Here is a 15,476-nt window from a genome sequence, read left to right as displayed (position 1 = left end):
ATGATAAGACTTACGAATATTAGTGTCATATAACAAGGAAGAAATATTATATTAGACTCTCTTTAATTTTTTTTATATTGATCACACACAAAACTACAAAAAAGAAGTATGCACACTACAGAAATATTATTTTTCCTTAAATATGACAACTCTCCTGGTAATTCTAGCTGAAAACATCCAGGGTAAAGTATAAGAGATAAAATGCAATGCTGACTTACTTTTTAATACATAAAAGACTTAAGAAACAAAGTGATACAACCTAAAAATTACTAACATATATGGTATGAAATACATTTATTTACGTGTAAATATATACAAATCTATTGAATAAATATAAAGACAATAATAAATAAATTAAAATCCTCAAAAGCTACTATTCATATTCTTTAGCTATTTTTCATCTTTTATTTATTATCTTCAAGTTTTATCTTAAATATAAGTTTAATTTATGTAAATTCATGCCATGGCCATAAGTGTGTTGCCCTTTTTCATTTCAAATTGCATCTCTTGAATTACTTAAAATATAATTAATGTATTAGCTACAGAAATCCTCAATTTTAATTCTCCTATAAGAAAAGTACCAAGGAAGAATCACATGGTACTTTCATGGGCTCTGAAAATCAAATTATAATAATAACTAAATTATATCAAAAAGAGTCAAAATTATAAGAGAAAACATGAATGAATATAACACATGAATTAATAAAAACAATATGAAATAAAGGCTGATTTCAAAATATCAAATTATTTTAGAACCCTATTAGACTTTTTCTAATTAAAAATTTCCAATTAAACTATTTGGAAAAATTAATTAATTTTCATCTTAAAAGTTAAAGGAAGGTCAATAATGGTTACTGAAATCAGATTAAAATGTTTTCATTAATACAAATGGTATTGACCATGACAATATTTCTAGCTAAATATAAACTGGTCTTCATTGAGTGAGCAAGAACTTGCACAACTAAATACCTGTCATCAAAATATACAAATGATTTTGTAAAATACACATGGAAAATATTTCAGTACTTATGAAACAGTGTCATCAACTCCAAGTAAAAGCTGAAATCGACAAAGAAACTGAAATTGGTGTCAGTTTATTTCTGAGAGCTTACTATATTTGGTAAAGTGTTTCCTCTTTGATAACACAGTGGGTTCAGTTTTATGTAAAGACTCATTATAAGGCCCAATGTTTCTTAAGTATAAAATATGCAGCATTAACTCCATTTCCATCTTTTATAGACAGCCATGGATATAACTACCCATCACTTGAAAACCAGAATTAAATTTCAAATATTTTCCCAGTGATTTGCTATAATTTGCTTTAGAAATTTGCTAACCCACAACCATTTCCTTAAAACATCCCTAAATGATAATTACAACATTACTTGGTCATCTACATATTTCAAAAACAAAAACAACACAAGTCACAGATCTCTACATATCTACATCATCTGATCATGTTATAAAATTTCAGAGTAAGATACTGGAATTCTAGCCTTCTCTTAGGAAAATTAATGGGGGAAAAAAAAGAGGGCTTTGGAGATTGTTGTGAAGACAAGGAAAGGCAGGTGTGCCATGGATACCATTTAAGTCATGGGAAGGCAGAACTTAAGAAACTGTCATAGACAAATGCAGAAAGAACATTTTAAGAAAAACAGAATGGCATTGCCAGGATATAGAGAAAAATGTGAGAGCTTTAAAATAAACTGTCAGCATCTTTGCAAGTCATGCTCTGTTGTTTCTTAGCTTTAGAATGAAACAAGCTATTTAATGTCTCTGCCTTGGTTTCTAAATAGATAGGGATAATAATAGGATATAAATCATTATGGAGTTCTTGAAAAGATTAGGACAATTAAGGTGCTTAGCATAGTGCCTGGCACAGAATAAGAATCCAGTAGGCAGTATGGTGATCATCTCATTTCAGGTGAGTTTTGAAAGGCTTTTGAAATATTATTTCTGGAAATCTCACATTGAAAATTTGACCTTGGTGAAAGAAATTTCCAGCAAAGAGGAGGACATCCAATTTGCCTATTGGTATGAAATACATTTATTTATTAATCATGACTATGTACTAGTCCTGTAATGCCACCAAGTAAATAAGTCACCTCCCTTCCAACAACTTTTCATATCAGTAAGTTAATAATTAGAAAGGACTACATGGATAATAAGATATAGGAGACAACAAAAACTACAACATAAAGCTGGGAACTGCTTGAGAGAACTGATACCTGGAGTATCAACTTAAGGTGCTCTCTGGAGCCGAGCTGGGGGTCAGTGAGCAACAAAGTAGAATAGGTAGAGTTTTAAGGATTTCAAAGTGTAATGACATAATGATAATGTGTTTCATTCTATTCTTCTAAGTGAAAAACTAGCAAGAGAACTACAATATAAGCATGTATTTTACAAAATCATCAATATTTTAAATTCTTTTTGTAGTTGTAGATGGACAGAATGCCTTTATTTTATTTGTTTATTTTTATGTGGTGCTGAGGATCTAACACAGTGCCCCAGCATGCTAGGCAGGCACTCTACCACTGAGCTACAGCTACAGCCCCTCAAACTTTTTAACCTTTAAAGATTAAACTTTAAAGAACTTTAATTTCTGCCCTCTTCTCCCAAATATTGACCGAAAACCTACTACCTACCAGGTAAGTATATAAAGTTCTAGGAATAATAAAACATTATGATGAGGACTATAACTGGTTTGGTGGGAAAATGTTAACACAGATAATCCCAGAAGAAAGCTAACCTTTCTGATAAAGGTAGCTTGTTATAGCACTACAATTTAAATTACAGTTTCAAGATTGCATCAAATTTATTCAGTTCTTAGATTTTAGACCTATATACATATAAAAAGCATGCATTCCTAAACTCCATCCTGAAAGCCCTAGCAACTTAAATTTTGTTGAATGAAAGCATGGAGGACCTCAAAAACCTAACTACAATTTAGGAACCTGTAAAACTAGACCTCTAGACTTGTGCCTAAGCTCTCAGTTTTATAATATTCTACATTTCTATCAAATGCCAGGAAACAAAATTTATTCCTGGCTGAAAAAAAAAGGAAAGTGAGGATAACTCAAAATTAGATGTGGGTGGATCAGAGGAATATGACAAACCCACACAAGGCAATCCAAGATTTATAAAAGCATGTAACATTGGTCAACTTACTCAACCTTCCCACATCTCCATTTTTTCATTTATAAAATGATGACATATAGGTAGTACTCACTTAAAAGGGGTGTTGTAAGAATTTATAAGTTAATAACAGGTATAACACTTAGCACAGTGTTTGCCACATAATGCAAGTTTCCTATATGCTATTATTATTGCAGAAGAATTTCTCCCAATATCTGGTTAGTGAATAATACACCCTGACAAAACCAAACAATAGCTCTAAAACATGGAGACTTCAGAGGTAAAACATTGGAAGGTCAAACAGGTAGCCACACAATAGTACAGAATAGTGACTTCAGTGTGTTTAAGAAACAAGAGGTAAAGCAGAGGTCACAATAAATATATGCTCAACCTTTTTATACATGTATAAAAAAATTATATTCTACAATTAACAAAATTTAGATAACTTCCAATCACTTTAAATCACCTAAGCAAAAGCAATATTAATAATAAAGAGTATACTTCTTAGGATATAGAATCTGGAATCCCATCAATGGTTTGTTCAGCTTGCATAAGTCACAACTGATTGGACACGGTCCCTGTGGGCATGCCATTTCATCCAGACTGGACGGTTCATTAGTCATAATTACTATAACTGTACAGCAGAGACTGCAGTTTTATCTCATCATACATCTTTGATCAAGATGCTTCAATTTTGCTTCATCAGCATATGAAGTTACATTATTGGAGCTTTTTATTTTCCAATCGGTAATTAACACAGATTATGCTTTTTATCAAAACATGTATTTGGTTTTCACAATTAAGTGAGGACCCAGATCTGACCACTGTTTGACCTCTGCTATTACAAAATCACCTTAACACCATGAATCATCAAATAAAATCTAGAATGTTAGAGAAAATTAAACAAAGAAAAGAACTGACCTGTGTTAAAAGCATTAAGATGATTGCACTTATCTAAATCAAGACTAACCATATTTGCTGCAGCTTCTCATTAAACATTAAATCGCACACCAAAAGAACACATCATACATATTTATTGTTTTTCACTGTCACTTTCTAAAGACTCATACCACAATTAGCGTTTCTTTCAAACTATAAGCTACATAAAGAAATTTCCCATGAAGCTTGAAGACAAAGTAATGTGGAAGATTGTTCAAGAAGGTTAAAGAACAGATGGATAATAGATTTCACTGAACACTAAAAGCTTAACACACTCACTTCAGAAAAGAAAATGTTGCCAAAACATGGTTCCAATGTAAAATGCTGAATGAAATTGATGTGTCAGGATTTTTTTTTCTTCCAAGTTCTTTGGGAGAACAATAGGGGACTAAAAGGCCTGTCTCGCTATTTTCGTGTCTCACCATTTTCATGTGCAAAGTGTCCCCACTGTAGGCTGTATGAACAATCATAATCGACAGTTACATGCAGGCACTGAGGCTGCAAAAATCCCAGAGTAATTAGTGTTGTCTGAATGCAATGACATCTGTGTTCTCATGGTTCTCGAGACATGTCAGACCAATAAGATGTATATGAAAAAATATGACAAGCATTGCAAATGCCCTTCTGAAAGGCCTTACACTTTGGGGGAAACCTGAAGAAAGAACACATGTCATCTTCTTCTTGTAAGCAATATATTTAAGATTAAAAGATCTTAAAAAAATCTTTTGAGTCATTCATTCTCTTCTTGAAAGCATATAGCATCTGCATGAGAGACAGCAAGGTGGTATGAAAAAAATCTGCTCTAAGTTTGCTGCTTAAAACTTTAACACATGTGATTCTGTTCAATGCAATATATGTGCCCATGTCTGTAAGTGACAAAAATAGAGTACAGTTTATTAACATTCCTTAATTATTTACATTTTAATCTAAAAACAGTATCTCTTGGTATAAAACATAAAATAGCTTTTCATTTGTGGTTTAATGCCTTAGAATTATGTTAGCATTTTCTAACAAGAAACTGCCAAATTGACTGCATTAAGAAGTCTTTGTTTTAGGATACCTAATGCTTTTGCTTATTGGTGCCTATTGCTGAGCTCTCTCTCTCTCTAGATTGTAGCAGTATGTTTGAGCATGCACTTGCTCCAAGAAAGACATTAGTCATCATTAACAGAAGCACTGACACCAAATCTAAGTGCCTCTCCACAATGACCAAGTGGCAATCATCTTTCTCTTACACTGTCACTGCTGATTAGGATTTTCTTTCATGAAAATTTAATTTGTCCCCCTTTCTGCAGCTTTTTTTTTTTCATTTCTGAAAAAGCAATGTATTCAGGAAAGATAACAAATGAAGCAAAAGAAGTTCTACCTATAACATAGCTAATGATATAAAGGTTGCAAGATTCTCAGGTTGAATCTTCTATTTAATACAACAGAAAAACACAGATTAAGCAGAGGATTAACAAAGAGCAGAAGAAAAATAATGATCATGAAAGGAATATTGCTTTAACAATCTCTAAACCTCAAAAGGTAAACAATTCAAGGGATTCAACCAAGACTTCCTTGAATGTTAATTACAGAATCTCAAGGCTTTTTAAAAACAACACTCATAGTAGCCATATTTCACTATATTTCAATTCTTATTCTCTATTTCTTAACAAACAAGACAGGAACATTCACACAGACGTGCCACTGTAAACTTAAGAAAATACTTAAGCATTCATGCCTCCACTGTGCATTAACCTGCTAGTTAGTATTTTTTGAAAAGGGGATTTTTGTTGCATTGGACAAGTGGAAATGATTCATGTAGCCACACAGGGTACTCCACAGCTAGATGATACCACAGACTTAAAGTTTGGTTCTGTACAATATCACAGAGTTAAACAAGATATCATAACGATAAGTTATTTAAGGAAGATTTTAAAACATTTACTTTTCTGTTTTATTTCAATTTGTTTAAAGTTTGTTAAAAAAAAAAAATGTAAGCATGCGATAGTTTGCAAGGATCCTGGTACAACCCAAACTCCCACTTCTAGTTATAAATATTATCTTCTCTTTATATTACTGATGTATTGTAACAAAATAGAGATTGGTTTAAATTTTAAGTATCTCAAAATTATTTTTGTCCCTTTTAGAACAAATATAGTTTAACTCAAAACCCATCATACTTCTGTGTTCACATGAACATAAATTATGTCTTTAAAAATGTAAATATTCACATGAAATGTTTTAAAAGAAAAATCAGACTATTTCTTCTTAAATTCAGAATTAACCGTGATTAATCAAGTTTTAAGTGATCTATTTCTGATTATTTTCCTGTGAAAAATAATATAAAACAAATTTGAAGATCGAATAGCAACTGCTTGGTTGCATGTACAAATGGTTCAAGTTGCTTTATTTATTTGTTTGCCCTATTTAAAAATGGTCTGAGGTTAAACCATTTTAGAAGAAACTAGGAATTTAAATTCATTTCTAACAACTTAAATTTTAAAACAGGAATATCTAAGATTAAATAAAGAGCTATCCTAAAATAAAAGCAAAATGATATCATAGTAACCTAATTTAAGAATCTTTTAAGAGTACGTTTACAAATAACTGTCTCATTTATATCTTTATTTAACTAAGTACGCTTCTTAAATTTGAAAATGCTTCAAATTAAGTTCTCATTTTCAGAGTTGCACAGCCTTATCCAAATCAAAACTTCAAAAAGTTACAATATAATTACTAACTCCATTGCTAGATCTAGTACATGTTCAAGTAGAGAAGTTTAGCTCTATAACTTCTACCCCTCAACCTAAACCTCCAAGTCACTTGTCAGTTAAAGGTTGGGCGATTTATTGACCGCCTCTGGATGCATACTGTCAGTACTGAAGGAAATATGAGGGAGGGTTGTCGCTACTGTTCTCAAGCTCATTGATAATGACATACCTGCCTCTGTCACCCATTACCCATACTACAAACTACTTAGACCTAACTGAAAAATCAATAGCCTACTTGCACTGGTTCCTATGGCTGCCTCCTTTGATTGTCAGCTCCTGTCTAGGGTCAGCACTTACATGAAAGGGGCTGTGACTGCCTGATGCTTTCAGGACAACCTAACGATATGAAACTAGCCAACAGAACAGTAAATTCTGTCTCCCTGCCCTCCTCATCAATTAGGCTTTGACTAGGCTTGCCTGTAGAAACCTGACCTTTTAAGTTTAGGTGAATATGGACTAGCTGAACACACCATTGCCCTCAGCACTGAGCCAGGAAATCTACTGACAGGTTAAACAAAACAGAAGGTTGTAACTGTCATAATTTGCATTGCACTTTCACGCCAACAAGGGTGTTATCAGTAGGGGCAAGCCCTGGAACACACAACTCCAGCACCCTTAAGCCACACTACTCATAAATTTTCAAGTGAAGTAAGATAAAACATAAATTCACAAATAGCAATGCATTTCTCATCTCTCAGTCTTTTAGGTTTGCACTTTGCAAACCCACAGAGTGTCCATCAACAACTCTCTTGGTGGTCACCTGGCACTCCTAACTGAATTGATCAGGCACTTTCAAAAGTCAAAGTAACTCAACTATGCCAAATAGCAAGCTATTTTAGAGAGAACTTATAATGCAACAGATAGATCAACTGATCTATGTCTCAAAAATGAGAGTAATTAGACCTCAATGTGTTATCTTTTTCTGCCTCACTTCTTTCCCTCCAAAAATATTCACAAGTTTAGACAAATACTAAGTATCACATAAGTGAAAAGAGGTGTTGAAATTATTTCCTACCATGCTACTCTGGTACAGCATCTTTTACAGTGTGAGGGAAAACTAAGAACATCTGTAAAATAAAAGATGTTAACACTTTTATGCTTGTCAGATCTTCTGATGAAAACAAGTGAAAAGCATTTGAAAGTAGAATAAAACTTTCCTTTCTTTAGTGACTCATGTTTTGTGGACCATTTTCCAGCTTGGACCTATCTCTTAGTACAATATGAACTCAGTAATTTCACAGTTGCTAAGAACAATACCATTTTTCTAAGGACAAGATTTTTAAAAAATTTTTAACTTAATTGTTAACTTGCAACTTTCTTTGCTTTCAAGAACAAATATTTACAGACTACCCAATATTCATGAAAATGCCCAAGATGTTGAGTGTCCATTCAACATTTTAGGAAAGAGAAAAGCACCTGGTAACCTTGTCCAGACCTTAAGAAAGAAAAGTGCCTGCTAACCTTGTCCACACTTTAAATACATATTACTTTTTATATGTATACAAGAATATACATGATATTTTATTTCAATAATTCTAGGGTCCAATTCCTATCAAGAATTAATATACTCTTTGAATGTCTTCCAAGATGCTTTGTTGTCCCTCCCAGCTGTCTCCAATGTACAATGTGCTATTTTTTCTGAGTCTAAAATATCTGTAATCTTATTGTTACCTATGATTTTTATGATGTTAAATACTTTTATATACCTATGTTAAAGCAGCACTGAAAGTCTAAACTTTCCCAGAAGATTTCTGATAGAAATAAACTTGCTGTTAACAACAATTTTAGTTATATTATGGTAGAAAATGTTAGACTTTTGTATCTTGAAAACACCAAGAGATTGCTTAGTCCAAACCTCTCATTTAATAATTGAAAAAATAACTAGTTAAGAGCATGACTTTATCAAGGTTACCTGAACAGTCACATCAGGACAAAACTTCAGGGCTTTTGCTCCTTGGATTGATGTTCTTTATTGATACTTTTGCAATGTCTCCCTCTATAAGCTACGTGACAGCAACAATCTTATATTTAAGGAAAATATGTAGATTTATGCCATTCATTTTAAATTGATTCTATAATTTGCAGAAAGTTTTGACTATGTAGAAAATGATAATTTGTAGAACATTTAACAAGAAGTTCCTAGAGAACACATAACTATTAGAAATAGAAGACTGAGTTCAGTATGGCTAGAACCCTTTGCTGACCTAATATGATGATTAACTATGCATCTGGAAGGCTTGCAGGTCCTTTGTGTGTACCTAGCTGATAGCAGAGTGAAAGGGCATGGATAGTGTCTGGTCCCAGCAAGCAAATCATTTGGAAACAGTCATAGCCATAGATCAAAGATTTTCCACTCTATCTAGACTGATTTAAACCTGCTAACTTAGATTTTTGTCTACAGACAAAACCAGTCAAAAAATAAAGAGAATGACTCTTTAGGATCCAAAGATAATGAGGAAAGATAGAAAGGGAAAATTCAGAAAAGAAACAGACTGACAGAACCTTGATACCATAGGCCAAGACAGCTGTTTTATATCCTTGCTTTATTTAAGATGGTTAAGGGAAAAGTTTCCATTCCTTAGACCTTCAACTATTATTTCATTTATACTATACAGATGTCTTCTATACATAGATTACAGCCAGTGAAGGATTTTGTTGTTGCTGCTTAATCACTACAAGGAATAAGAAGGGATAAGAGAAACCCTCTCTGCACATCATTTTTATTCTAATTAACAACATTTGAAGGAAGAAACCGGCAAGATTTTTAACATTTGCATTAAAAACAACACAATATCCATTTAAAATTTCCTGTAATCTTAGCAGAAGATTGATGTCAAAGTACTACTACTAATAATAATAATATAGATGGAGTGCTGCAAAATCAATGTATTTAAAATAAACTGAAATATTTTAAATGACTAGTTTTCCTAAAGTATATTTTAAAAAAACAAAAATCTAGCCATAAGGTATGCTTAACTAACAATTTTAAACATAGGTTCACAAAATATCTCATGACCTCAAAGAAACACAGTGCGTACTTTCAAATCTTACATTTTGAACCGAGTATAGCTTAGTGCTAGCATAATCTACATCACTAATCTCATTCATCTGTTTCATCATTGTCCGGCACTGGTTGCAAGAGATTGCAGCATGGCTTTAAGATCACATACCGTACACTATCTAAGTCCACAGTAGTATTTTCAAAAACAAAATGCAACACCTTCTTCATAAACAAAATGAAGCAAACACCTTCTCTCAACTAAATTTTGACTTTCTTTAGCATTAAATTCAGTATTTGATCAATCCTGCTTTCCTGTCCATCTTCTGGAAGTTATATTAAAGATCAGCATAATTTGGTTTTCTAGGTAGAAGAAATACATAGAATAATCCAAGTATTACATAACCATCCCTTAAATAGTTAAGCCTTGTCTCCAATAAATGCACCCTTTCATCTGAAGATTATACAGAGAAAGCCAAAAGTCACAAAATCCAAAATTACTTGGCAGGTAAAGAAAAATTCTCACCTCATAGTATACTAATAAGTTTAAATTGTGAAAGAAAGAAAAGAAAGAAAGAGGAGAAGACAAAACAAGAACCTTATTCTAACTTTCCAGAACAAGTTATTTCCATGCTTATAAATGGAAATAAAAGAACGTAATTGCTACAATTCAAAATATGTATATTTAAAATGGGAAAAAGCTAAATCATTTTTGGTAATGCCAAAATACATATACTAAAATAAATGAAAATAAAGTAAGTTCAACAAAACACCTTTTGAAAAATACTTGCTAAATTAACTTAGATGTTCTTAATATCTATGCCCTAGTTCAGTTATACAATGGCATCTTTTTCAGTCAGGCTAAAAGCTACTTACTTCCATTTTCCTGAGCATAAGTTTCTTACTCAATTATTATATATTCTAATGAAATGTGATTTTGTATAGTTTGATAGAGTACTCATTCAGACAATTGTTTATTTAACTTGAGGGAAAATGATACATACTTTCAACTTTCTCATCCTACTTAATAATATAAAAATTATACATGTAAAAGTCTAATTACGGGCAAATATCACTAATCATACATACAATAGCATCCATGGTAATTCAAATAAACTTCAAATGTCCACAAAACAATGCTAGTCAAAAGTACATAAAAGCGTTGCATTTTCCAGTGAAGTTTGATAGGCTTACTATGAAAAGTTAAAGCTATTACTTTCACCTGACATATCATTATCTTAAGTTCAAACTGTTCAATGAGAACACCTTTGGGTTACCAAAGTTTTTATTTTATTTTTTAAAAGCTACATTGTGAGGGAGGAGGAAAAAGCTTGTTTCAACAACATACTTGACAATTTAAAATTATTAATGGGCACAATGATGAACTCTTAAAGGCAAATTTTCAACTACTGGCTACTCTATATTGATTCCATAATAATAATTATCAATAGCTTAATTAAACAATTTCTGTGACACTTCAGAGTTTGGGAAAATTAGATCTGTTGACAGAATTGACAGATAGTAATAAAAATAGAATGTAGTTTTATTTTGACTTTTAATATAATGTGAAGAGTATAACATTGACAATCATTAAAACTTACATCTATTTAAATATAATTACTTCAACAAAATTTCAACTAATTCACTAACAACTAATGTTCAGGTTATTTACTTTTCTTTCTATTATTACTGACTGTGCTAGTTCTTAAATTCAAAGAACTTAATAATATTTCATCTCCCAATTTATATCAACCCTCCCATTTTCTTTTAAAAATAAAGCATTTTTATAATTACTTTGATTAAGTAAATATGTAGGAACAAAAATTTAGCAACTTCACAAATGTTTCAAAGTTAGATTTCAGAGAATAAAAACATATACAGGTAAGCATGTGGTCCTTTGTTTTTTCTAAAAGGCATAAATCCTTCAGAGAGGGGTTTTTAAGTTAGTAATTTAATTTTTTGAATGCTTCTAAACTGTTTCCTGGAAAACAAGATTATATAATCTAAAATCTGTGTACTTCTTAGAAGAAATTATTGAAATAGTTTATTATTTCTACAAACAGAATAATAGATACATTTTAAGTCTCACTAATCTGATAAAGCATAAAATGTAATGACATTTAACTTAGTAAATACATTACTAAGTAAAGATCAGCTCAAATAAAACAGTTAAGGACTCTGTATTCTTGGGAAACATAAACAGGATAACAACTGTCAGAGGTACAGCAGCACTGACTTCATCCATTAGTTTGGTTTTGCTTCTGAGAAATATAGCACAAACTACTTAATCATTTCTTTTTAAATCCATACATTCCCTGCAGCAGTACAAGCTTCATCAGCAATGCAGGAATGTATAAAAATGACATGCAAAGGGCATTAGCTTTCTTTCTTTTCCCATACTGTTTTCCTATACATGGAGGGCAGCATTCTTTCTCAAAGCACTTAAACTGAGGCTGGTTAAATCCATGCTAAAGGGAAATATAACTGAATTCCCTAGGGAAGAACGTTTCACAATTGGATTATGCACTACTTTTTGAGAAAAATTAGGTCCTTCTTATTTATTATCATACAAAAATATTGCAAGATTAGCATTCTATCCTATTTTCAATTATTCTTCAGTTAGAGGTATTTCAGTTTCTAAGTGTCCTGTCAACTCATCACCATATTTTAGCATGAGAGTACCTAGTCCTGATTATACTTTTAAATATAGTCCCTCAAGTTCAAACATACCAAATTTCTTTTGAAAATGTATTTATATAAATAGCTTTGTTTTTACTTGCAAGTCTCTATATGCATAAAAGTTTCAATTAAAGAGGAAATCCAATTAATCAGAGCTTAATCATGATCAAGCACAAACAGAATACAATGAGTAAACTGACTACTTTTCTGGAACTTAAAACACTCACATTTCTCAGTATTCACATAACCTGACAACTTTTTTAAGAAACTGGGAAATTTTAAGACTACAGTTTCAAACATACACATATTCTAGTTTATAGTAACTAAAACCACGCCCACCTCAGAATTATCATCTATGTTCTTATAAAATAAACGTAATAAGGAAAAGGTAAAGCCCAGAGGATCTTCAGGTTCTTGGGCTCACCGCTATACCAAACACGCAAAAAATCAAATCACTGGCTGACGTCCTTCCCTTTTTAGGACTGCCTCGAAGCCTGCCCAACACCACAGCTCTGGGCAGAAGCATGCTGATGTTGGCACTGCCTAAAGCAAACAAACAAGATGTTTAACCGTCAAATAAAACGTCCTGCAGCCTCCCTAATGAATTTGTCAAGGACCATCAGATTTCGCTCCCCCTCCTCTGCCTCATTAACTCAAGTATGATGAGACGGATTATAACAAGAGAATACAGATCAATCGGTCTGAAGACTTGAAGTGGCTTTTAGCCTCTGGAGTTTGCTCCTCTCCCTCGGTCTCCTTTAATAGAATACCCCATCTCCTGCACAAGGGGCTGCCACTTCGTTTTAATACACCATCAAGAAGCTGCTGATGGACTTCTATACTAACATACATAAAAGCGGAGGTGACGGGGGCTCTTCAGTTATAGCCTCTCGGATACCGTTTCCCCCTTCAATTATTCCACCCGAGGAAAAGAGGAGCCTAAACCCACAGCTGAAGCTGCTCGGGGGCTGAGGCCGCCGCGAGTGAGCTGGGGGTGGGGGAGGATTATTTGCTGGAAGTGTTTAAGTTTATTGCTCCAATGATGTTTCTAATTAGTACCCCGGCAATAAATTAAAGTCGCCTTTGTTTAACTGATTTATTATTTACTAGAGCATCTACCTTAGACAAGGTAAATTGGTAATGAATTGTTTTTAAATCAAAACATTTGTAACGTTTTATCATCCTTCAGCCTCTGTAAGTAAAAGTGGAGAAACCCGGGGGCAAGGGTGCGACAAAACTTAGTCACGCTTGACACAGCCTGGGGCAGAGGAGGAGCGGGGTGTCAGGCCGCGGCGGCGGGAAGACCCGCGGCCCGGCCGCCCCACCCGGCGCGAGCGCGCGGCGAGAGCTGGGCGCCTCCCGGCGGAGCCGGCGGCGCGGCCCAGAGCCCCGCGCAGGGAAGGTCCGCCACCGCAGGCTGTGCGCACTCACACTCTCGGGACTATCCAGGGCCACGCGCAATAACAGCCGCCACCTCGAAGACCCGGAGGGACTGCTCCGCACCCTCCAGCCCCACCACCAGTCTCCGCCCCAAAACTGCCCTCGGGAGAAGTTGCTAAGGATCCTCCCCAGCTGGTCACGCAGCTCCCCGCGGCAAAGTGCCCCTCCTGTCCCACAGCATCCCAGAGCCCGACGCGACCCGGGGAGGAAGAGCCAAGTTACCAACTGAGCCTGGGCTTCCCCACGCGCGAACCCGAGCGCCGCCGCCGCTCTCCATCCCTCAGCAGCAAGCGTCCCCGGACGCGAGCTGCTCCCGAAGGCTGGAGCCCGCGGCCGCCCCAAGTCTCGGCCACTCCACGGAAGTTGTCTAAAGCTTTGAGTCCCAGAGTGTTACCGAGCTTACTTTCGACTATTCTGTTCTTCCCAATTCCTCGCCACTGAATATGACCCTAAGGAATAAATCAGGCTTGATTAAAAAAGAAAAAAGGCAAATATTCTTTAGACAGAGATTTTGGCAATGCGAGAGGACAAGCCACCAGCAGTCCGTACCAAAGATGTAAGAAAAACCCAAGAAGTCCAAGGATCTGACACCAACAAGATGGAGAGAATTAACTTCCCCTGTGCAACCGAATTCAAGTTGACCTGGTAGGACTTTAAAGACAGCAAGTGGAGAATTTCCTGGAGATTCTGCAAAAGCCACATTAATGGGTTTTACCTCACCTTAACGGCGTCACAGATTTTTATTTGTAGCACATAATCCAGACTGGAGTATCATCTCCCGAATCAAATAAAAGTCCCATCTACCCAAGAGTGTTAAAATGACTCAGAATCTAGACACCTTAAATTCAAAGATAGTTCAGTAAACCAGAAACAATGTTACAGCTTTTTCCTCACTCAAAAGGTTTAAAAGGCTACTGTGAATACTTCTTGTAAAGGATAATACACTCACTGAAGGCACATGCATGAGTTTCACTGAAATGCCAAGGGAGGAGTGAAGCCATCTGTGCGATCAATAACAGGACAGGCATAGATTTTTGTAGCAGTCAAGTCTTTTAAGAGCAAGAGTCAATTATGAAAATAAAATCATTTTAGAAATAAAACTCTGTACTGCCTGAAAGTATACCCAAAATTAGGTCTACAACATAACATATTAAGAAAACTTTAATTCAGGCCAACATCTACTCCCCTTCATTTTCATTTATCTTGATACAATTTTGAAAGCTTATTTTAACTTATAAGTATATACTACCAAATGTTACTACAAAAATTTGCACTATTTCTCATGACTTATTTTGTCTCTAGTAACTGGTTAGTTCTTGTAATGATAAATAATAATATTTGCTATATCTGAGTCAATGATAAGAGAATTATCAAAGACTTGTTTTTGTCTCGCCCAGTTTTTCCACAATATGGAAATTACTAACAAGAGATTTATAGTTATAAACCCTCACCCGGTATCCTCTCCACCCCCCACTGGTACATCTACAGCGACTGCTCTGGCTCTTGGCAACAATGGGAGGAGAGAAGAG

The 15,476-nt window shown here is 34.4% G+C and overlaps 1 protein-coding gene across 6 annotated transcripts in view; it reads right to left on the bottom strand.

The window, feature by feature from the left end:
- The window catches only part of Lrba (LPS responsive beige-like anchor protein), a 719,595-nt gene that overhangs the window by 254,660 nt on the left and 449,459 nt on the right, over nucleotides 1-15,476 (bottom strand). The window lies entirely within an intron of this gene.

This window comes from Callospermophilus lateralis, chromosome 8 (genome assembly GCF_048772815.1).
Source record: "Callospermophilus lateralis isolate mCalLat2 chromosome 8, mCalLat2.hap1, whole genome shotgun sequence".
NCBI lineage: Eukaryota > Metazoa > Chordata > Mammalia > Rodentia > Sciuridae > Callospermophilus > Callospermophilus lateralis.
Note: the sequence above shows the minus strand (reverse complement) of the source record. Positions and strands in the feature narration are given on the sequence as shown.